We start from the raw sequence: 24,275 nt of genomic DNA, 5'->3' as shown, positions 1-24,275 counted from the left end.
TTGGTAGGTTTAATGTAGCCAGGTAGCAGGATTCAATGGAGGGCAACACCAAAGGTTTGCCCCATGGTAAACTCATCACACCTAGAATGTTCCTGAATATATGCCTGTATACTACACTGTATTTTACAGCACCTCTATATTTTCCATTGGCTTAAAAAATAAATTTAAAAAAGGACCTCATTTATTAACTCAAGGCCTTGTCTTCCAGTGGTGATTGTGATCCCTACTCAGTTCTGACAGAGCACAATAACACTAGCAAAGTACTTAAGAGTGATTAAAGTAGGGGGGAGGAAAACAAAGTCCAAAGCGTTTTCTTTTTCACACAGTGGATAAAAGAGCAGTATGAAACTACACAGGGTTAAACAAGTGCATAAAAATATTTTTGTTCTGCTCTGGTCTGTAAGGAGAAGTCAAGCATCATCTCATCCTTGTTTAAATTTGTCTTTGCATTTCACATTCTATGTGGGAAAGATTGCCTTCAGATCTCAAAGGGAAAGCCCACTAAACTGTAGTTCCCCGAGGCAGCCAGTCCCATTTGGCCTTTGCACATGGGCACAGACCCAGTCAGTCTCCAGCCTCTGCCACTAGCTGGCCACAGGCAAGTCTGCTTGGCACACCAAGGAGATGGGAGATTACTAAGATCTGGAAGCCTGAGGATCAGTCCTGATATTTCCAGCCACATAAGAAATACTTCATGTGATATCAGTTTAAATTTTGAGCATTTACACCCAATCACAAGCTCCTGGCTGGCTAGGTTAGATGTCCATTAAGCCCATCCCTGGCTTTCCCTTATTCAAGCTGTGATCGCCTGTCGTGGCCATTTCTTGGGGGAAGATTTGGGCTCCCAGCAGTGGCCTGGCTGCCGGTATGTCACCTGCAATGGCTGTTTACAAGTGATAAATGGTTCAGGGGGTCAAAGGGGAAATACAGTTGAAACACAGGAGGCAGAGAAGGAACAGCTTGTCATTTCTGCATTGTGTGATGTGATGGCAGAGAAAGAAATAGTTAACCCCACAACAGATTAGTACGGCAATTTTCCCATCCTTTTGCTATCTCCTTATCTTTTGCCTCTATTAAGTTAGCCATTTACCCCAGTTATTTCTGCTTGCACATTCCTATGGTTCAGCTCAAGTGATGCCTGATCGGCCTTCTATTGCTTATCCAAGTTACAGAATTTCCACTGCTCTGGGACTTGTTACATGGGGGACAGAAAAGAAAGGAGCTTAAAGACAAGCTCAATGCAAAATAAGCAGGTGCTTCGAGTAATCATTTCCTTGCCTTGTGGTAAACAGTCATCCATTTAGCCTCCAACTTCATGTCAAAATTTAACCTTGGAAATGAAGACTTCACAGAAGCAAAAGCACTTAAATAGCCAACTGTTTTGATGCTTCACTTCTGCAGAAATGAGCTGTTGTCTTTGATGTATTTATTATACCACATCTGTCTTCTAAATCACAGAGTAATATTAACATCTAGTTTTTACCATAAATTATAAACATCTAAGTAATTTTCTTGAACTTTACAAGCAAAAATGTCACCATCTCAGTATCTGTCTTTACCATGTGTACTATGGTATGTATTTTACTTCCCTCCACCCCCTAAAAAGACAGATCAAGTACTTAAAACCAGTGGAACAAAGATGAGCTGCTATTAACATTATGCTCAGACTAAGCAGAAGTTTGTGATATTAGATGCCATTCCCCTTACCCCATCCCCCACTCATGCCACAGAGGTGATATTTGTCTTGCCAAAAAAAAAAAAAAAAAAAAAAAAAAAAGGGAAGGAAACACCGCATCTTTGAGACAAATTTTACAACACTCTGAATGATATGTGCGCTTTTTATGTTTATGAAACCACCATCTAGCAAAAAATAGCTGCCTAATATTTTGACACGAAGGTCATTTGAAAGTTTTACTGCCTGCAAGCCCTATCCATTTTGTTGACAAAAGGCTCTCTCAGGGCTCTTTAAGGTGTCCCAGCCTGCTCGACTTTCTCTCTGTCTAGCATTTCTATTTCCCCTCCTCACCCCCCTCCCACCAGACTAATTACCAGCTCATTAAGGCTGTCCTAATGAATTATGTTACAGCATTAAGAAAGGGCTTGGAATAAATGCTCACTTAGGTACGGGAGGAGGGACAGAGAGATTCCTACTTGTGTCAGCCTTGCCAGCTGAAGCTAACTTGATCTGACCACACTCAACACCCAGACCTCCTGCCTCCCCCCCACAAAATCATAAATATTTCAGCTAAAATGAATTTTAGATTGATATAAACATGCTCTTGGGAGGAATTGGCTTCCTAATGCCGCAGAAAGAGAAATGCTCAGGAAGGTTATACTATGTGCACATTGAGCTTGTGCTCTGAGCTGTGCTGCCTGCACCTGGCAAAAGGCTGAGGAGTAACACGGGATGTGGAATGCTCTCCTCTTGCTCAGTGTTGTCAGGCAGAAAGGCAAATGCACCCAGTGCTGGACAGTACTTGTTTATTAAAGGCACTTCTGCTATATTTTTGATAACTGATGACGGAAGCTAGGCAGAACAGCTTCCATTTAAGATCACTCCACACTGCATAATGAATTTGTTCCTATTTCTTATACAGAACAGCAGCACTGGCTCCACAAAGAATTCCATGACCCAGCCAAAACTGGGGGATCTGCAGAGGTGAGTGACGGTATCCTGCTCTGACCCGTGAACTAGATTCTTAACATGATACATTCGCAGCCAGAGTTTTATCAAAGACCCCTCACCGTTTTCGATATTCAGCTTAGACATTTGAAGTGCTAACATTCAAATGTGCCATTTTTCAAAGGCAAATCTTGTATTTTATTAATATCTTGCTATTCTTCTGTTGAACAGGTACCTGAGCTCTATAAATTGGTACCTGGGCTTTGGCTCTGACTCTCCTGAGGGATTTTTATTCTGCAACACCCCCTCAGGCATGTTCACTTTTTTCCCCCTTGTGGTTTGTTGTTGTTTTTGGGGTTTTTTGGGTTTTTTTTTGTTTTGTTTTTTGGTTTTTTTTTTTTTGTTTTTTTTTTTGATGCAAGTAGCTGTAAGTGATTGCAGAAGAAAATTATGCTTCAAATAGGTCTGAATTTCCTCAAAATGCACCGCCAACATCAGTTTTCAGTACGTGCATGTGAAATATGTTCCAACTACGATCAAGGTAGCAATATGCACAGATTAAAATAGGACAGCTGAACGTGACAGAGATAAGGATTTATTCTCTTCTCTTGGAATAATCTTGGAATCATTTTTGAGCGCTCTAATTGCTTTCAGATTTTGGCAAGAATCATTACAAGTAGACCAGTTAATACAGTGCCTTCTATTATTGTACTTCTAGGTTACTTTGTTTTCCAAATTCTTCACCAGAAAAAATCACAAACATCAGAAAATGGTCATCTTTAAGAAATCCTTCAGCTTTGCCATATTGCATTTTTAATGGCTTCATTAGCACCCAGCAAGAGCAAATATACTTGCAAACCTATGAGCTGACATTTCCACACAGACCTCAAAACCTTTTTTAGCTGTAAAGGCAATAATTTAAGCTGTCTCTTGGAATAAGAGGCCACACAAATTCAGAGCTTTCTTATTTTAGAACGTGTCAATAACTGGCTACACTTTAGGAATAATTAAACTAGCTTTAAGCAGCACCTTAGATCAGATAATTTCCAGATGGAAGTGGACTGCAACACTTTTATTTATTTTTAAATACATACACCCTCCAGGATTTAGGAGATGCCACAAGCTAACATTTATTTTATGCCCATTCATCATCTTCCAGTCATAAAAATTATTAGTAATTGCAGGCAAACTTGTGCATACAGCTCCTTGCATTATATAGACACAAGTATGTAAGTTGCACAAATGAAAAATACCAGACAGGCATTTTCCATACTAAGAGACAACCTAGCAGGCAAGCACTAGATTATTCTTATCACTCTTTTGCAGTAAAGCAGGAAAGAGAAGGCAAGAACATATATGGGAATTTCTGCCAGAGCAGCAGATGACAGAACTGTTACTGGACAAATAAAAAAAATAAGTAAATTTTCCTTTCCCCCAAAACATCCCTTTCTCATCCCAAGTTTCTTGACTTTTTTTTCTTTTTAAATTTTGGTCCTGTTTGGACTGTTTCTTTTTCCTTCCTTCCCCTTTAAAAAGACGGAAAAGCGGCTGGTAAGCACGGGGAGGAGCGGGAGAAGGGAGAAACGGCCCTTCTCCCCCTTAGAGGGTGCATGCAGCATGCCAGCGGAGTGACAGAAGCCATCCTGCCCCTGGCAGCAAGGCTGGCGGGTGAATTGGGCGGCCGCGGTATCAGCCGGGGCCATCGGCACGTCCCGCTGCCTATCAGCGCTGTGCCTGGCAGCTGGGGAGATACATTTAGATAAAGCAGCCAGCAATCGTTGATAACAAGTCCCTCAAATGTCAGGCAGCACAAAGGGCAGCATTGATTGCTGCTGTACAGCCTGCCTTTCCTTTTCTTTGGTGCTCTATTTCCTCATCCCCCCCCTCCCCCCCCCCCCCCCCCTTTTAATATAGCAAAGACTCAGGCTGGGATAATCTGCCTGCAGAAAAGGCCATTGTGCTGCTACATGTATTGTGTTATTCGCTAAATAGAATCTACCAATGTTTCTCTGATTCCCTTTCCTTTCTTCTCCCTGTCCCCTCCATCCCCTTGTTGCTGCCTAGTCACTTCTTCAGAGAGGTGAGCCTGATCCAGAAAAGGACAGACACTGAGTCCTAGATGAGACATATGGGCTCTTTGAAATCTATGGTATAGATTTCCTCCTCTCTCCCACAGCTTTGGATGGGTGCCCAAAGCTAACACTCAGCTTTCATTTGTTTCTGACACAGAACTGACATGGTTGACATTTTGGGGCCATTTCATCCCAGAAGTTGCACCAATCTGAAAACGAAAAGTATTTTGATAATCAAGCATTCAATATGTTCTCTCTTTGAGCTACCCAGTTGAGCCCTGGCAAGCTACAAAGTTCAGAGTCGACTCGTTGAGATTTGCAACCACATTTGGCAGAGGCTGCTGCCCCAGCAAGAGACACGCCACATTCTGCCATGAGAATGAAATGGGACTTAGCAGCAAGAAGCGGTGCCAGCATAAAACACACAATGTAAAGTAACAGTGAAGGTGCATTTGACGTTTCGGGCTCCTGTGCTCCAATTACTGATGCCTCTAGTGGTTCTCTTCCATTTTTCACCCTCAGCTTCTCTTTCCAGAAAATATAAATAATGTATTGCCTGCTCCCACATGCCAGGCTTGGGCTGCAGGAGCCATCCACTTAGCGTTTACAAAGTAGAAGTCACCAGCAGGTTCCCAGAAGGTCAAGCAGTGACACATTTCCAGCCCGTTGTTCAGGACTGCCCCTCACCACAGCTTCCCCTTGGTGCCTGAGAGAGGTAAAAGAGGACCTAGCCCTCAGGCATGCTCATTGCATTCACATCAACACACTCCCCCTCCTGCTATCTTTTAAACTGATGTGAATTTAAAGCCAAATCTTTGGTTCAGAAATGAACAGGCTGTTCCCAGCTATTTAAAAATAAAAATTACAATCCCCAAGATTTTATAATCATTTTAATTATTATAATTTTAGACTTCATACTTCACCAATAATAGGGCTCAAACAAAAAGTGTGGAGTCCCTAGAGAGATAAAATGACAATGGGTTTTGTCTCATATGCTTGCTATAATTACAACTATTTGATCTGATGCAATTTTACACTTTTATATTTTCAGCTTTGGTGTTTCGAATGTAAACCTCTCTGAGGATCCTTCTGAAGGCCTGGAGGATTGTATCTCTCTCCCTGCACAGAAGCATTTCCTATACTCTCGTGTCTCTTGCAGGGATGAGTAGTTGAAAAACATCCACCTCAAGCCATCCAGAGGTGACCACAGCCACAAAGAGCATTCCCGGGCAGCAGCTGCTCTGCAGGGAAAGCAGGATGCTCCCTGGGAAGGTGTTCAGCACTAATAGCTTCACCAGCTGAAAGCCAAGTGTGCTGGATGAGTCCTCAGGGGGAGTGATGATATGGGCAGCACCGTGGCACGGTGCACCTGGACTTCCCTTGCAACAAGGAACAACACCTTGTTTCCCATTTACCAGGGTAAGGCAACGTGACGTCTGTCCTCTGTCAAGCCGGAGGTCTGCCTCACCAGACTCTGACAACAGCAGCAGCAGCTGCCTGGGGACAAGCACAGGTGTCATGGTATGGTTGGAAGCACAGAGGCAGGAACAGACTTGCACTTCCATGCTCTATTCTCCCCTCTCTATCCAGAAATTGCACTTGCAGTTCTGTTTAGAGCTTTTTAGCAGCTCTTAGTGGTTTTTTTTTTCTACTCTGTATTTGTCTTGCCCTTTTTGAAGCCAGTTTTACAGTGCAAGTAAAGTTAAGCATTTCCCTTTATAAAAATAAACACTATTTTGATATAAGGAAAGAAGGTTGGCAGGAAAAAAAGTATTTTCCCCACGGAAATGAGGGTTGGCAGTTCCTGCAGCACAGTGATCTTACACTTTTTCCTTCAAGTCTGCAAGTGAAGGGGACAGGAGAGAGTTTGTCTTCAGACACAGCTTCTTTGATCAGCGTCATTCACTCTGGAGAATGGAATATTGAATTCCTTTTGCAGTCAGCCTGTACTTAAGCACTTTTGAGTCTGGCTGCAGTTTGTGGACTTTGTGAAACATGAGTATCCCTCCCACCTCTCTGCCTTTCTTCCCTGACATAGGGATTTTCAAAGGGCATCATTCTGCTTGACCTGAGAAATAGGGTGTTCTAAAATGTCCTTGGGCATTGCTCACATACACAAGGTCATACTGGGAAATTGGGCAGAAATTAGGCATTACTCTTAAATTGGAGGGCTGCATTCTCACCCCAAGCTCACAGGTAGAAGATGCAGGAGGTGGAATTCATAGCCATGTATGGTCCAGGTATAAATTCAGGTGCAACCTCCACTAAAGTACAAGGACCTTAAGCAAAAACAAAAACTCACACACACACACAAAAAAAAAAAAAAAAAAAAAAAAAAAAAAAAAAACAACACAACAACAAAAACCCACAAAACCCCCAAACACTCACCTCTTAAAATCTATTAAGCTCTTAGGGTACAATTTTTGGCAAGGGACAGTACTTCCAATTATACTGAATATCTGTTAATGCTGATATAACCAAGCCTGCCAGGTTTTTCATTGCAAACCACAAATTTTAGGAGTGTGTAAAACTCTGCTATGCAAATGCACAGCCTGCAGTGAAACTTGGCAGATAAAGCTTCAGCTGGATAAAGGTTTTACAATAATCTTTGTTTAAAACAAAGTTAATTAAATTTGGGTTTAAGCAGAGTTTCAACCATTTTTAAGTTACAGAATATTGCCAGGACTTAATTGTACCTTTTATCTGAAGATCTTTAGGTACTGGGGCATCACAGGAGCTGCACAGCATAGTGGGGAAGTTCATTCCCCCTTACACTCCATCCAGAGCAGGACCAGCAAGAAGCTGGCCTGGATCTCCCTCAAACAGGCTGCTAATGACTCTCTGTGATGCATTTCAATATCCAGCTGTTTCAGCAGCCACTGCAGACAGGGAGCAGGGAGTGCAGAATTAACACTGTGGGGTCCTGATGGCTAATTCTTCTCCTGCCCTCCTGCCTGCCTCAAGCCACACCACCCCCTCCATCAGGAAGGGCTGCTACCTATTCACTGCATGATGAACCCCTGCTCTGCACAGCTCTTTTTTGCCCAGGTGGAACAGAGCACATGATAAATCAAATCCAGTGAATTTAAATGGCTCTGTTAGATTGCACAGTAAATTAAAGACGCACACACACAAACACACACACACAAAAAAAAAAAAAAAAGAGATAAAAAATAGGGACACAGTGCTGTTGTGAGTATTAGTCACCTTTTTACTAGGGAGGGAGATATGGCTCCAGAGGCTCTCATTCTAAAATGTATCTGTTCCCCAAACTGAAAAGCTAATCAGTTCATCCATACTGCAAACTAATTACTTTTGGTATTTTGTATTGCAGTAAGGACAGGAAGGCAACAAAATATATTCGGTCTACTCAAGAGTCGCCACTCTAGTACATACAACACAGAAAAATTACTGTATTTTATCAAAGCATGAAATTGCTTTAAGAAATGGAACTAAAAATAAAATCATTTAGTGCCAAGGGTGAAAAAATGCTCCCAAGACAGGATGGTTTCTAGCAGTACTTAGCACTAAGTCTTATAATGACAGATCAATCTTCTCCCCATTTTATTACCAAAAAACTAGAAGTGATTTTGATTTGTCTTAACTCAGGGACCTAACAAGTGTAAATTTCAGTTCAAGCTGACCCCAGCCCCATCTCCTTGTGTACAGCCAGCCCTTGCTTGTGATCTGACAGCAGGAACAAATGGTCTGTTGAACCTTATGCTCTTTATGAAAGACCACAGCCACGAGAAAACCACATGGATACAGCAGAGTTTAAAATATCTATGTTTGCTTATCAAACAAAGAGAAGATAAATACAACACAGAAATTCTGCTTCTCAAGGCAAGATCCCAGTAGTTCTCCTGATAGTACAAAAGTACTCCAAAATCTCACTGAGGCTGCAAGCCTTTTGCACGCACACCACCCAAAAAAAGCCACACAAGCACCAGTCAGCAAATATTGGATTACCTTGATTTTGTGCAACTCCTTGTTCATATGCTTTATCCACAATTCAACTTTCCCTCACTGACAAAGGCTGAAACAGGCCATTGTGCACCAGTTCCTTTCATGGCACAAGTTGAACAAATTTAGATAGGGCAGTGCTTTGAGAGCAGCTATTTTGTGCCATCAGGAAAACTGTCTGATGATGTTCAATAGGCATGAAAATTGACAATGCCTCTGCCGGGATCTGGCCTGTGAGAAGCTCAAAGAGATACTTTACTTAGACTTATGTAACTACAGTAGGGGAAACTCTGACAAATTTTCACCTGGATTAAACCAGGGCAGGGTCTAATCCTTTGTGTGTGGGACAGGGACATCAATCTGAGAGTCCTGATGCTGGCTTGCACAGTTGTGCACTGGCTCCCAGCTGGGACCTCCAAGCATTATAACACAAATAAACTCTGCCCTAACCCCAGCAAACCATCACTGAGCCTCCAAAGGTGCTTGTATGATTGAGAAATTTGGCTTATTGCTCTCTGACACCTTTTGCAGTTATGTCAAAATTCCCATTGCATTAACTATTTGGTTGCATTTTCACCTATGCCCTCATTAAGTATTTCCAGGCATTGTACCATAGCATGGAAAAAGGTTTGTTGAAGAGCACTGTCCTGACGACACAATGCAATAAGGGTTTTTAGGTTCCTGAGCTCCTGGAAGGAGGGTAGAAAGTTTTGAAAAACACCAGTCCCAAAGGCCCCATTGATAATATGTAGTAACAGCTAGAGGAACTCACAACACTTTCTTGAGTCCCTGTGGAGCCCCGTTCCAAACCCTGCAAACAGCACCAGTGACAGGTACTGAAGTACTGCCACAGCCAGTGCTAGTCTCAGAGGTCCAGGGATGGTGGAGCATTACTTTCCCCAAAATCCATTTGCCACTCATCCTACAGTAGGGTGCCCCCATCTAAGATCCCCAACACAAGGGAATGCCCAGCCACCTCTGCTTCTCGTTGCTCCAGTAAAACCATTCCAGGTATTTCTTAATCTCAGAGGAGAATTTCAGCCTTTGGCCTTGTGTCTAGTGCTGGGCAGGATTAGCACAGAGGACAGTGAGTGGAGCTGTGCATGGTTTACTGGAAGCCCTGCAAAAGGGGTCTCACACAGATCCCATCACAGACCACCTTACACAAAACAAACCCACAACTCATTCAGCACAATTTCTACAGTTCAAAGACATGAGTTCCAGAAGTTCCTTCCCTTTGTAAATACTCAAAAGACATAAGCTGTGAGACCACTTGTAGACTCAAAATATATTAACGTTCAAAATGCCAATACAAAAGGACAGGGAAGTACTCAGTAACTTCTCATTTTGTCTTTGAGCATGTGCCATGTAGGGCTAAAGAGAATGACCATGACAAAAGAGGTAGTGAAGTAATCAAGAGTACAGTTCTGAAAACTTGTTTAAAAGTATTATTTATGGTCTAAAATTATGTTTGGTCTCAGCAGAAAAAAAAAAAAAAAAAAAAGAAAATCCATATCTCTATGGGTTATTAAGGGTAGCAACTAAGTAAGAAGGAATAAGGAATTATTAAAGACTTAACTGATCGAAGTAGAGTGTGGGAAACTTGAAAGGAAGAAAATCCTTTTTCCTCCCCTAGGAGCGGGATGAAGTAGCAAAGGGAGGAAACAAGGCAACAAGCTAGCTCACTGGGGAGGCCTGTAACCACAAAGAGCCCAGGATAAGGCTAGGTTTTCATTTAGATCCACATACTTACATGGAGTTTTTACTTGGGTGGAGGGAATGCATGAATTTCTGAACCATTTTCTAGTTTTTTATACTGTTCTGGTGCATAAGGTTGCTACAGTGTCTTTGCAATGACAGCTGGCTTGGGTTTTCCCTCACATGTCTGCTTGCAGCACTATTTGAGTAGCTGTCACCCTCTTCATCACTGCAAGGGAACAAATGCCTTCCCAGCCAAGCAGAGATCTGACATTCTATTTCTGTCTCTCTCCTCTGCAGGACAAGTGCTAGGTATCAGAAACAAGGCGCTAAGATCAATTGTATCAAGTGAGGGGAAAAAAAAAGTCCACCCACAAAAGCATTCAGAAATTAAAAATTGCAGGAACAGTTAACTATACACACAAAGAATGAACCATTTTCACTGGCTTATAATAAGTTGGTAAAATTTCTAATGTTTGGAGAGAGACAATGCTTTCATAAATATATATTATGTGTAAGAGAAGTTAATTTTTCATCTCAAATCAGAGCTGATTTGGAAAGCAGTCTGCATGCTTCTTACAGCCTCCTCCTGAATCCGATACCTAATCCGAGTCTCAAAAGCAGAGAGGCAGAATGCCAATGATCCAGGTAAAAATGTAAAAAGCAGCAGCAACTCTTGCCTGTGGCATTGTAAAAGTCAAACCACAGTAGCAGATCCTACCACCTAATGAGCAGGAAGAAGGGGAGCTCTCACATCCAAGATGCAGGCTTCCTTAAAAGATTTGGCATCAAGGCTGCAGCTTGAAGGCGAGATTTCACTCTCATCCCCCCCTCAAGCAACTGGATGAAGCCAAGCTTTGAATGTCAGGCCCTGTCATTGTAGGCACAGCACAAATGCCCTGCAGTAATGCCACCACCAAGGCAGCACTGAGTTGTCAGAGCACCAGCAGCACAGTTCATAAGAAAACCAGTAAACGCGACAGTGCTTGAATGCGAAGACAAAGCAGAAACTGCAATCAACTGAAAACCCTCAAGTCAAGACTGAGAAAAACAACAGTTTGCAGAGGACTTTTCAGTGCTGTGGCAGTAATTCACTGCTGGGTGCCATGAAAGCAAAGGGCCCTGCCCAGGTCGGACTGCAAAACAGCCACTCAATCAGCAGCAACATGGCCTGCACTACTCTGCAGTCAGTTCTGCCCAGACAGCCTTTCAAACACAGGCTTCTTAGACACTTTAGGACAAGATTTCTTTCAGTTGACTCTGATTATGTAAAGAATAAGCATAAGGTGTATATATAGGGTATCAAAGTCATATAAAGGGTAGGAATAAACAAGTCATCCAAAGTTTGCTCTGTAACAAAGAGAGAAAATCACCTTTGGAAGACAAACCATCTTGCGATTTTAAAAGTCCTTCTAAAAAGGGCCCAGTTACCCTCATGGGATGCCCCTCTTCTAGCTATGGTGGGTACCTAGACAACTGGATTAGGCCCGATGGCTGTGTTTTTGATTGCAAAAGCTAGTTTAGAAGATTCCAAGCCTAATTATTGAGCTTATGTTCTGATTAGACCTTCGCATTCAAATACAACTAACATACTGGTTTTCCTTTATGCAAGCATTCTACAGAAAAGAATTTTTTAAAAAATAAAAATTAAAAAAAGGAGAAAAAACCCATACAAAACTATAGACAAACAATTATAAGAAAAAAGATATTCTTATTCAAGTTCAATAGAGATTCACTTTTCTGCTTTTTAGTTCTTTTTTTTTTTTTTTTCACCAGTAAATGGGAAATTGGGCTCCTATGTTCTATGCAGTTTTCTAGCACTTTGTGTAGAACAAACCAGCTCCACACATCAGACATCTAACATATGTTGTTTACATAACACTTTCAGCTGTGTTGCTACTCTCTCTGAACTCAACAGTTCCCCAAAATTTGGGATCTTGTAAATTGTTCTATTAGGAAAAAGCATTTGGCAGTAGATCCTGGTATCTATTATAGAAACTCTGCTCTCTGACAAGGAACACCAAGTCCTATTTGCCAGGTTTGAGGGTGTCACACGACAGGAGATTTCATCTTTACTGGCATCTTTCTATCAGGACACAATCTAAAAAGACTCTTCTAGTCTGTTCAGGGTTACTCAAGATAGCTGTGCTCAAAGCTTTCCTTTATGTCTTTTTCCCCATCGTTTCTGAGGCTCACTCAGTGGTTCTCCTGTATCATGGGTACCTGAAGGGTCCAGGGTCCAGGTTCCTCTGACCTGGGCACTAATAGAAAGTCATCTAAAGAGCTTCACTATGCCCCAAAGGGTTTAACCACTTCTTCTACTTGAAAAGGAGGACAGCAGGTGTCCCTAACCTCAAAATAGAGCTATCATTGGGTCATGCTATAATCTGAGGCTGTGATATCAGGAGCTATTTTTAGTGCACACATGTGTATGATCAGAGACTGGGCCAAGATAAAGTGGAACCTCTGGATCACTGTAATGAATAAAACCATAAGGAATAATATTAGCAGGACCTTTCTAATTTCCTTTCAATCAATTCTAATGTATATTCCCAAGGCACACATCAGAGTAATGTAACAGAGCTGGGCCGTATTTAAATTGAATGCTTTTGGACTCATGTCCTGTTACCTTCTGCATCTAGAATACGTAATGAGAAGACCATGTACAGCACTATCTCCAGCTTCTTGCCATCTTACAGCATACTCACAGGGTTACTCATGTCATTGTTATGAAGTCATTAGAGCCACGTGGTACACAGAGGCAGCCTGCCTCTATTTCTGGTCCAGCCCAATGCTGTGGGGAAAGTGCCATCCTTTCCTAAGCGGAGTCAGGCTCCCATGGAAACTATGCTGCTGTTATCTTGGATTTGCCCTCTTTGAGCAGCAAGTCCCCAGTGGCCACTTGTGGAGCCCTTGAAGGTGCATTTGCTGTCTTTGTAGGAAACTGCCTGGGTAAAACATACGAGCCTGTCTGGGTAGAACAGGCCTTTGTTCTCTGTACTAGAGCTCTGAAAGCAAGACAAAAGCCAATGTCCTCAAGCCCAAAGAGGTGAACAGACTTCTCCTGATCATGCTTGAACCACTCATGTCCAGCACATATTACTCAGAATAGTACACCTAGAAGATATTTTCACCCTTGCTAAATCAAGTATTTCTTATCTACAACACCAGATTGAATCATCAAAACAAGATTGTAAACAGGAGAAAGGCGATTAAAGGGTGAAGAAGAAAGTTGCTCTCTACATTTCAAAACAAAACAGGAATCTTATTAGCACTTAAACGAACAGACTATCTGGATGGTGAAATCCTTATGCACTGTTGTGCTCTAGATAGAAGTGAATCTTGACCCTCATTACCAAAAGCCACCCTGCATGCGACAGGGTGTTTGTGAAGCCAGAGAAGCAGATGTTCTCCAGACCAACATCTCTTCTCTCTCTGTCTGCCTGCAGTCAAGAGAGACTAGACTCGGTGACCCAAATGATTTTTGCTGCTTTTGTTTTCCTTAATAAATAACATTAATATTAATACAATGGCAATGACAAAACAAAAAAAAATAATCAAAAACATAAACCTGGAGCAGGACACCAGCACAGCAGTGAGCTGCACAAGTCAGCACCCTGCAGTGAGCAGTAACCTGCCTATTTTGTATCTGGAGGGATAACAAACACCACAGCCTGAATAACTACCACATGCCTACAGAACTCCTACTGCCAAGAGAAGGGCTGTCACATGTGTAGGGCTGTCATGTGCTGCCAGCAGCAGTGTCACTGAGATCTCTGTTTAATGCTTGTATCCCAGTTTTGTTCCTCCTCACCACAGAGCAGCAGGACTGAGCCGTGCAGTCCAGCCTTTCTCCAGCCTGGCAGCTGCACCAATGTGGAGCAGGGAGGAAGATAAAGGCTCTTCCTGCCCTACGAGAAAAACTCCACCAAGGAAGAGAGGCAGTAGAGGGCACTGCCTTCAGGGAGAGGAAGACAATGAGGCAGGCTTGGGAGATAAGCTACATCTGTTCAAACTGAAGTTGTTTCCAGGATGGGCCGCATTATGCAGGAGATGAGCACACAGATATTATGTTGTTCTTTAAATCTGGACAGATACCTTCAAGTCTCGAGCTAGCTCTCCATAGCACAAGCTGTTGATGAAGAGAGGCAGCTTCTGCAGTGACATAATATTGACCAACATTCTTTATGGAGCCACTTTCTTCTACTTCCCTCACTAGGTCTGGTGAATGGATGTGGGAATACTTCTGTGGCACTGCCACCTCATTATATCATTATTGTATCATTAATCTAGTGCTCTAATCACAACTGCAGCTGAGGACTTGCATAAGCATCTTTCATGTTCCTTGTTTCTTTCCTAGTAAGTTTTTAAGCTCTTGGGAAGAAACATGAAATGAATACACATCAAAATGTGAAGCACAGAGAAAAAAAAACTCCGAAAAAAAGTCACGACTTCTCAGCTCAGCAGGTATGCTAAGGGCACAGCTGAGGTTGGCAGTCTAAGAAGCCTTTGTCGATGTGATGTGTCCATGCACAAGTTTTACGAAAAATTAGTGTGTGCCAGTAACTGCAGGGGAACTGTAATTAGTCACAGGCAATGACAACAACTCTTCTCCTGAGGGAGCAACATCAAAACTCACAGGTCTGAATAAAGCCAGAAATTAAAAAAAAAAAAAAAAAAAAAAAAAAAAGCAGCCATTATGAGAGAGCATATACATGCTCATCCAAACACAATCCTGACCCTACTTCTTGAAGATGAGTTTCAGGTATCTCTGCTAATGTTCCTGCCCAGAAGAATGTGATGCCTTAGGATTTAGCTTTTCTATTTTTCAGATCCTGTACTGTTTTAGTGTATAACTCTAAAACTCTGTAGTCTGTCAGCTATTGTTCTCCCATTTTATTCAGACAAAATTCCTCTAGGCCTGAAACTCAAGGACACCTTATCCTCTCAGGCCCTGAGAGATGTAAACAACAGAGAATTGGAGGGGGGGGGCAAACTTGGAGTAAATGACTTCATTACCTGAAGCTGTAACTGGAGGATTAACCCCAATATGTAAATGGACCAAACATAACTGCGTGAAAAACTCATGACCATCATCCATCTTGAGTGTAACCCCTCAGAGGCTTTTGACTGCCCAAGGTGTACCTATTGAAGGCCTTCAATAAATACCCACTTTTATTCTCTTAATTTTGTCTAGACACTGTTTAAGGTAGCCACGCCAAGGCATCAAAATCAGCCTCTGTCTCTCCAAGCAAGCTCTCTTGAGCAACTTGCTCATAAGGATTCAGCAGTCAATTAAAAAATAAAATTAAAAAAATCTCTTTGCGTGTTGTTAAGAACTTTTAATTTATACAGGCCGGCTCAAAAAGTACAAATGAGCCATTTTCATAATCATGTTTCAGAGGGGAAGGAGACAAACATGACTGCAAAGCCACCAGCTCTAGTTCCTCCCCTAATCCTCCAGTGGGACCAGAGAGAGAAGCCACCATAAAAGAGTTCAGCTCATTAACAACAGCAATAGCAAGAGCCCCAGAAATCTCAGTTTCATTTGTAAATGAGTAAGCACAGCTCTGACATAAATGCAGCCACCTGAGTGTAAGTAATGTCAGTGCAACCTCAATCTCTTGAGCTGTATTGACTTATTGTAAAGATATACTACCTCAGCTTCGCAACAATGGCACACTTTCAGCATTTATCCTCTGCTTCTTTTCCACAACATTTACTGATCTCACACAGTGTAAATTCAGAGACTGAAACAGAAACCTTAGCTCAAAGTAATTGATGGGGATGTACCTATTGGATGCCAGTGGACAGAGCTGTTGTACAAAACCCAAAGTTTCAGAATGTCCAGTCATTTTTTGCCAATTAGTGATCAAAAACTCTCATTTCATTATAATTTATTTTAATTAAAATTAGGTTTGTTCCTTAAACTTATCTACACAACTTCATTGTCAGTGTGCCAGTCATTTAATACCTGAATTCCTCACATCATCTGCTGTACTTTTGAACCTGAATACAATTGCATATCCTAGATCACCATTTGAATTGCTTTTCAGAAAGAAAAAAGTAAAAAGTACAAAGTTACACAAAATGACAGAGAATTCATCCAAGAACTCACCAACCAGTTGAAGACCAACTACATTCATTCTTATGTAATAGGTAAGAGTGAGGATGTTCTTCAGCTTCAATCTAGAGAAACCCACTCTACGTGGTCCTCATGGGATGACCTTGTGCAAGTCCTGATATTGCAAAGCCAGGTGATAACTGCAATCAGGAAGCTGGAGGACTGTAAATGATGCATTGAAGCCTACAGAAACCCCAAACTTTCTGTTCTGAAGGCAAGGAACAGAACTGAGAGTCAGTGACTGCTGGGCATACTCAGCTATTAAGGATCAAACTTGGAGAATATAAAATAATACAGGCAACATATTGGAGTTTCAATGAGGGCAAAATAGAGCAATAAAGGATAAGAAACAAACAACCCAAAATTGGATTACCAAGTACAGTCTTACTAGATTCATGCTCTATATCCTACTATATACAGCATTTCACCAGAAGACAGAATTTAATAAGAGCTGGGGAAGGACAGCTACATGTGTAGGTGTGTGGATGTTGGGGGTGGGAAATGTTAATAAGGCGAGAACAAGTGAGCATTAATTACAAATGTTTCTCAAATGGCTGTTTCACATTTTAGTCTCTTAGTAGCTGTAGTAGTTTTCTTTTTAAAGCATAGAGAAATGTTTTCTTTTTCCTTTTAGCTGTTTTGGATGGAGCTGGAAATAAAACATAATGTGTTGTATAGAATATAATTATCTACTATCTTCAGATTTCCACATTGTTTTGAAGCTGCTGAGACAGACTCGGGCATACTCATTAGGACCTCTATTGGTGAGAAAGATGGGACAAGAAGTCTCTTTATTCCAAAGGCTGCCCACAGACAAAATCTACGTTTGCAAGTGAAGGAGAAACCAATCTTCTCTACTTTTACAGGTGAGGAGGGTCTTGGTACATTGCTGTCTCTTCCTGCTTTTTACCAGCAACCAACTCAACTGTGCCAGCTTAGTTAAAAACTATCTTCTCAGTGTATTTTTTTGCAGCAGGGCTACTATCAGAGCAAGAGACACAATGCCAAGGCTGAGAAGTCTCCTCTCAGTCTACTGCTGGGAGACATTGTAAAGTCACAACCCAGTTCAGTGATGTCAGGAAATTTATGCCATTTAAATTAAGTGTCGAAAGGATTAGATTTCAGCCAGATATATCCAAAGACATTCTCCTGTGAGATGTCACTTCTGTTCCAACCTCAAAAATCTGACTGCAAGTAGAAGGTGTTGCTAGCCAATCATCAGCTAATTTATTAACGGAGAATTAAATTGATTAATGGAATTAATCCATTATGCAGACTGAGCACACCCTGAATCCATTTGTACAAAAAGTGAGAGTGAGCCACTTGCTTACCAAGGGAAAGGCTTTCTGACCCTGTACCATCTACTCCCTTTCCAAGAGCAGGTAGGTAACAAAATAAGTCTAAATTCTGAAGTGTTGTATTGAGGGGTTTTTTTATATATAACTACTTGACTTCTACTCAGTAAATCCTGTCAGTAATGAACTACAGCCCTTTCCCTTCAAAGCATCAGAGATGCAATCACATTATGTCCATGTAATTTAGGGAATATTCTAAGAAATACATCCATTGAGCTAAGCAGCCAGTGGAGCTAGGTTTCCCTTGTGTGCTCTGATAATGATTTTTACCTAGCAGCAGCTGGAAACCAATAGATCTGATGCCTTTCTAGAGAAGCTTCTGTTCCTAGGAAGGTCAGTCATCAAACAGGATTCGTTTTTCACCTGAGACAAGAGAGATGTTGAGGTCTTATAGATCGGTACAATGTTAAAGCTTTGCAAATAGCAGAGAACCAGCTTTCAGTAATTATGTCTCCTTTCAGAAAGGTCTGCAAAAGATCTTCGAGTAGTTTGTATTTACTACAGTGATAAAAAGAAAACAGAACAGAAAACAATGAGGCAATTAGTAGAAGTAGACAAGTGCTTCTGAAGCAAGGTGAAATGTTTTCCAGGCTCCCCAAGATCCCAGACAGAGCAAGTAGTCTCAGGAGTTTTGGATGCCTGTCCTGCCCATCCATCATCAGCCATCTCTGGCAGCCCAGAGACCTCAGCTGAGCCAAACCCCAGCCTTTAATGGTGTGCAAGAATCCCATTTCCAAATTTTCAGACCTGTTTTTTCCAGATTTTTCTTTCGATAAATATTTCAATCCAGAATAGAGTTGTTTTTTTTTTTCATTTCCTTTCTCAAATCTTCCAAAGGATTGGAAGGTGCAGGTTTCATTTCAGCTCTAAACATAATGCAGTCTTTTGCTTTACTAATTTTGCTCCATTTCATAATAATAATTTTGCTCCATTTCATAATTTCATACATCCTTAAGGAACTTGATCTAGATTACTGTAGTCAGAGCAGAACCCTGTATCATATTATTAGTGCTCCTAAGATTTTCACAGTAGAGCTGAACAACAGAAATCTAACAACAAATAGCTATAACAACGGCAATATCTCCTTGTTGATGACTGACCTGGCATTTGCCTGACTACTGGTATCCTGCCCTTCAGAGGTCCAGCACAATGAAGGCAGCTGTTTGGTGGTTTTCCCTGAGGGGATAATGTAAAGAGGAGAAAGGCAAAGGTAGAACAGACTGAACCACAACATTAAGGCCTTGAGATAGATAGAGGGCATGTTTGGGACGGGAAAGCAAACCTGGTGTTTCCACTGCTTCCCACCAGGCAGTGCTGCCAAAAGAAGGAAGCAGGAAGAGTAACCATGCCAAGACTTTTCTGGCTTGCTTACTGCAATGGAGAGATCAAACAAAGTTACATGAATGGCCCCAAAAGCCATTCATCTTTATACTTTAGGTTTTCCTGACAGGACAAAAATGAGAATAAGAGGCATGACCACAACATGAAATTTTCAAAGCAAAATCCTAAAGTGAGAGAAACATAGCTATTTTAGTGTTTTATTATCAAATGGACCACACAGCTTTGCAAGAGCCCAGGCCAGTTAGTATGCAGTGTCAGATCAGAGTTTCTGGTGAATCTGAAGGCTAAGAAATTTGAAGGCTTTAGTCAGACCCATGTAGTAGATTCGTTGTTTTGTTATTGTTTCCCATCGAGAACCAAACTTTACTATATTTTTAGAATTTCCTTTAAGAAAATAAAAAAAAAACCAGCAAAACACACCAAAGAAACCTAACTTATGAATTCTTCTTAAAACTAAAGTGTGAACTGAATGAGAGAAGGAAAGAGGCTGCAGTCCTACCCCCACCCACCTTCTTGTAGTTTACCCTGCTCCCATGGCCCTCTTTTGGTATTTACATTACCCTGTTCCAGGTCCATAGTTGCACATTCCCCTGTCTCAGGCTTTGGCCCTCCCATACTCATCATCTGAGATGATGCAACCAGACTGAAACCACTGCATGAATATCCATTTATTCATTTATAATACATCCGTGAATTTTAAAAAGTATATCTAGTCATGTGCACTTTCCAGGTTTATATTAGGCCCACAAACAGCTAGGCCATCTGAGAGATTTCATCAAGCATAAAAGCAGGAGACAATAAGCAGAATAAACTTTTAAATATAGTTACAAGATACATATGTATGTCCTGCCACAAGGTATTTAAAGTTTAAGAAGTTCATAAGTTGTTAAATTATTATAAAATGCATTAGCCTGACGACAGTGAGTCACTTCTCCCCAAGTCATCCAAGCATTAAAAACTGTGGGTGGAGGTGAGGAATATATTAAAAAATATTACACAAATAACTATTAGGACTATTATTACCCAGAATAACCATAAGGAACACATTGTGTTCTTATTATTCAGTTATTTGAAGAGTCATAAGATGAAGGAATTAACAATGCTAAGTGACTTCTTTCTCATTAACAGGAGAATCAAACTGTACAAGATGTAGCAAAGAGACAGTGGAATCTGCTGAATGGAATTTTTTAGAATTCAAAACTTGCTATCCTTAGATTCTTACAACCGGAAAACCATTAGAATACTTCCAGAGGTCTGCTGAAGCACAGGAATTATGTATTTAAATAAACACCACTGTTTTATACCTGTGCTAACATCATTATATAGCCCCGGTTCAGCTAGGAAGAATCCATATCATTGCTCCTTAGTAAGCACATGAAAATAGAGACAGAAGAGACTACCTAATGGACAGACAAAGAGCAAGCATTGAAATCAGCACTTCTGTGTTTCCTATGAGGGGCTAAATCGTCCTTTTTTTCACCAACATTATTCCAGATGAGTAAATTTGAGACAGTAAGCAGTAGATGAAACTCAGGCACCCACACCTACCAACAGGCAAACACATGTTCTAGCTTCACTCATGTAATTGTTTCTTGCTGAAACTGATCTGTTCCACAAAAGGTTATGATTTCCAGGACATGGGGCAAATTCATGAGGTCTAACACAGCACAAACAACTTCTTGCTAACTCTTCTCATTGATCCTTCAGCTCCGAGGTAAGATTAAGTGCTGGAATGCACTTGTGCTGTAGCAGCGGACCAGAGTGCAAAAACAGTAAAACAACCCCTTAAAGTTTGAGGAGAGGAAACCTCCTGCTTTGGGTCCCATTGAGAGTAAAGCTAATGCAAGAAGATCAAACAGGTCTTTGTCCATCCAGTCCTATATGTTATTAAATCCGTTGCAGTATTCTAGGACAATGCATTGAAGCTATTGTGGCTATAGACTCATCTTTCAATCCTGTCACGTTTATCCACACAGAAAAGACCAAAATTATTCTTCCTGCTAAGATAAGTATGCTAGATGAGACAAAAGGAAGCTGTGTGAGAGACCACATGGTTTTACCTATTCTTTCCTGCCTGTGCTGGACCTTATACAAAGTGATCTCTTGTCTTTTCAGAAAGACAGGCAGTAGCCATTTATAGGTATGTAGCAGAGAAAGCAAGAAGCATAATAGTAACTTATTTGGTGCCTAGCAATGGGCATATAAAGGGAATCTGATGGGAAGATTTAGAGACAAGGAAGAAACAATTCAGAAAGCTTCTTCAAATGCACTGTGTAACATATTATTGAAGTTTTCAGGTTTTTTCTGTCCACAGCTCACTGCCAGAGGTCTTGAAAAACAGCTTCATAAAACAATCACAATGATTTTAATTAGAAGTGAAAGCAACTTACAGTGTGCAAACACACAGCAGGGAGCAAATGTACCTAGAAGCTGATTAGTAGCTCTTCCTCAGAAGTCTGCAAAGAAAAAGTCAAAAACCAACCTTAAAGAGCCCAGGAGACCTGCATAAGATGAAACAATGCATTCAGACGTAACACATAGGGTTTGGGGGGGGAAAGAAATCACATTCTTTTTCAACTTTTCATGCTCCATATATACAACAAAGGCACGATGAAACATTATTATTTCCAGCTAACCACACTTTCTGCCAGAAGTTGCCCTCTTTATAGCAGCATATTGTCAAGGCCCTGTGGCCTGTTCAGCCGCACCTGCTAGCAGACTGACCTTTTGTTCTGTTCCACATGATTTGCACAGGAACATCTGAGACAAGGATAAGTCCTCTCCTTCACAGGCACAGGAAGCACAACAAGGGACAGCAGTTTCCATGGACAGTAAGAGCCATTTTGCTGGTTCAGACTAAATGACCAGCTCAAGTACTTTCCTAAGTTTCTCTAGGAGGACCCACTCACACGTAGCTGAAAATCCTGATCCCCGCACCATGTTCTGTCTTCACTCAAACACGGTGCCAACCCATGGACATGTTTACTAGTATTTTCCTCATTATTGAGATGTTTCTGAAAACCTAGACTTTTCCTCTGGGAAGAAAAGTAGAGGGCATCCCAGTGATTCAAGAGAACATGCAGCTTCACAGTACACATGGAAGAAAAAAAAGCCAGAACGAAAGCTGTTGGACTGTTCTCTCAACTCTGCCTCAGATGTATTGGAGCATACTAAGAAAATCACATTCAACGGCTCAGTTTCCTCTCCTGTGTCTCAAGGGTATCACTACTGCCCGGCACCACGTAGGTATGTGAGGGTTCAGGATACATATGATACTTTAGATTTTAAAATAGAAATCTGTATATATAGAAGTGCAACAATCTATTAGAGTATGATCAAAACTGAACCCAAACATCAAGGGAATGTTTTAGTGGAAAAGAAATGAAAATCATTTCTCTTTGTTCTTGAGATTCTAGGATATGAGCAACACTGTCAAATACCTCTAGAAAATAACATTCAGTGAAGCAATAAGGGCTTCTCTTTAAGAAGACTGTTTCATTATAAATTCATTTTATTCTGAGTCAGAAGACTCCCAAGTCTTTCCTGGGTTTTGTTTGCATGCTCTTAGAATTGTTTCCCTTGTTATCATATTCTCTCTTGCCAATACAGTAAAACCAGAAATCCTAATGCTCTGCATTACAAACTACCCAGCTTTATTAGGTTGCAGAGACATTACCACAGATTTAATCTATTAAAGCCATTAGTAATTACAAAGTATGGAGCAATCATTTTCTAGAGTTAAGGAACAAACAGAAAACAATGTGAAGATGTATAAACAAGACAAAAGAGAAATCAGAATACTTCCGGGCTTTCCAGGGTGGTTTTTATATCAATCAGGTTTCTTGCATCTCTCCTCTCTACCATCACTTTGCACTTTCCCTCTGTTTTTCCAATGTCTTTCTTTCCTCACTTTTGTCCCAGAGATAAGATTCAATTACAGACAATATAAAGATAATATTTCATTGAGGCCAGATGACTAAGAGGTCTCTCAGGACTGAGGCTACTGTCTCCTCTAACACAACGGTATTGGGTAGGGAGAGGATGTCTGCCTTTTTTTTATTTATTTACTTAAACTTGGGATTGCCATCTTGCTGTAAATTGCAAGGGGCCACAAGTGCTTGCAGGTTTTACTAACAGCTTGACAAGGTCATCACTAATGCAGAGGTTGATGATTCAACCTCAGCTAATTCACCTGTCAGTAAAACCTAAAATGCTTGGTGCATCCACTGCCCTTTCATTGTGTGACATTAAAAACTGCTTTCTTGTCACCAAAGACAAGTTAAATTTTTCTGCCTAGTAATAGCTTTAATGAGACTCTATCTAATGCAGCTCTATAAGCACAGGTCTTGCCTAGAGCATAAGGATTGACCTGCAGAGGGTCTCAGACACCCTCCAAGTCTGAGCCAGCATACTTAGGTGGATTGGCACTCAAGTTTCACCAAGATGCATGTTTAGTCATAGCAACTCTCCTCCTTTGCCTTTTCAGCAATAAAAAAAAAAAAGAAAAAAAAATCATTGAATAATCAGGATAGTTACAATTCATGTTTAATGACACAAACACCTCAACAGGGTTAGATAAGAGTGTAACAGGTTCAGGTAAGCATGTGAGCTACCCACCATCCATAAAGGGGGAGCTCCTCAGGTAATAGACTCTCTCAAATACTGGCCCTACTGAAATAAATGTCAGAGCTCACCTGGACTTCAGAGTAGCAATTTTACCTTCCTTAAATTGCCAAAAATTACAAAATTGCTGTGAATATCCCAAAGAACAGACAATCCAGAGATTTCAGGTACTTTTGTTTTGTCAAGATATCAGTACTTCATAGAGGCTTGGCCACAGCTTTGATTTAGGTTAAAGGAGCACACAATAAAAGACATACAGGCATTAACAGTAAAGCAAATATATTTTAGCCTGAATTTAAACAGCGCTCAAGTAACTTTGTCTGTCTGGCCATTGTCATCCTCCTCACATTTTTAAGAGCTGCCTGGGCTGATATGTTCTTCATCTACTTGCTTCCTTTTCTTCCTTCTAGAAAACTTTTGGATAAATATGAAGTGTGGCCTGGGTAAGGCCACTGTTAAGAAAACTCAAAAACTTA

General features: G+C 41.0%; 1 long non-coding RNA gene across 3 annotated transcripts in view; it reads right to left on the bottom strand.

The window, feature by feature from the left end:
* Positions 1-24,275, bottom strand: part of LOC136286743 (uncharacterized) — a 131,813-nt gene that overhangs the window by 82,968 nt on the left and 24,570 nt on the right. The window contains exon 5 of one of the 3 annotated variants that reach the window (XR_010719983.1): positions 6,030-6,192. The exons of the other annotated variants lie outside the window; for them this stretch is intronic. This is a non-coding gene — a long non-coding RNA (uncharacterized lncRNA). Of the gene's footprint in view, positions 1-6,029; positions 6,193-24,275 lie in introns of those variants that run through there. 3 annotated transcript variants of the gene reach the window in all.

This window comes from Chamaea fasciata, unplaced genomic scaffold (genome assembly GCF_029207755.1).
Source record: "Chamaea fasciata isolate MVZ Bird 193981 ecotype frontalis unplaced genomic scaffold, bChaFas1.0.hap1 SCAF_3, whole genome shotgun sequence".
Taxonomy (NCBI): Eukaryota; Metazoa; Chordata; class Aves; order Passeriformes; family Sylviidae; genus Chamaea; species Chamaea fasciata.
This window is presented reverse-complemented; position numbering and strand designations above follow the sequence as displayed.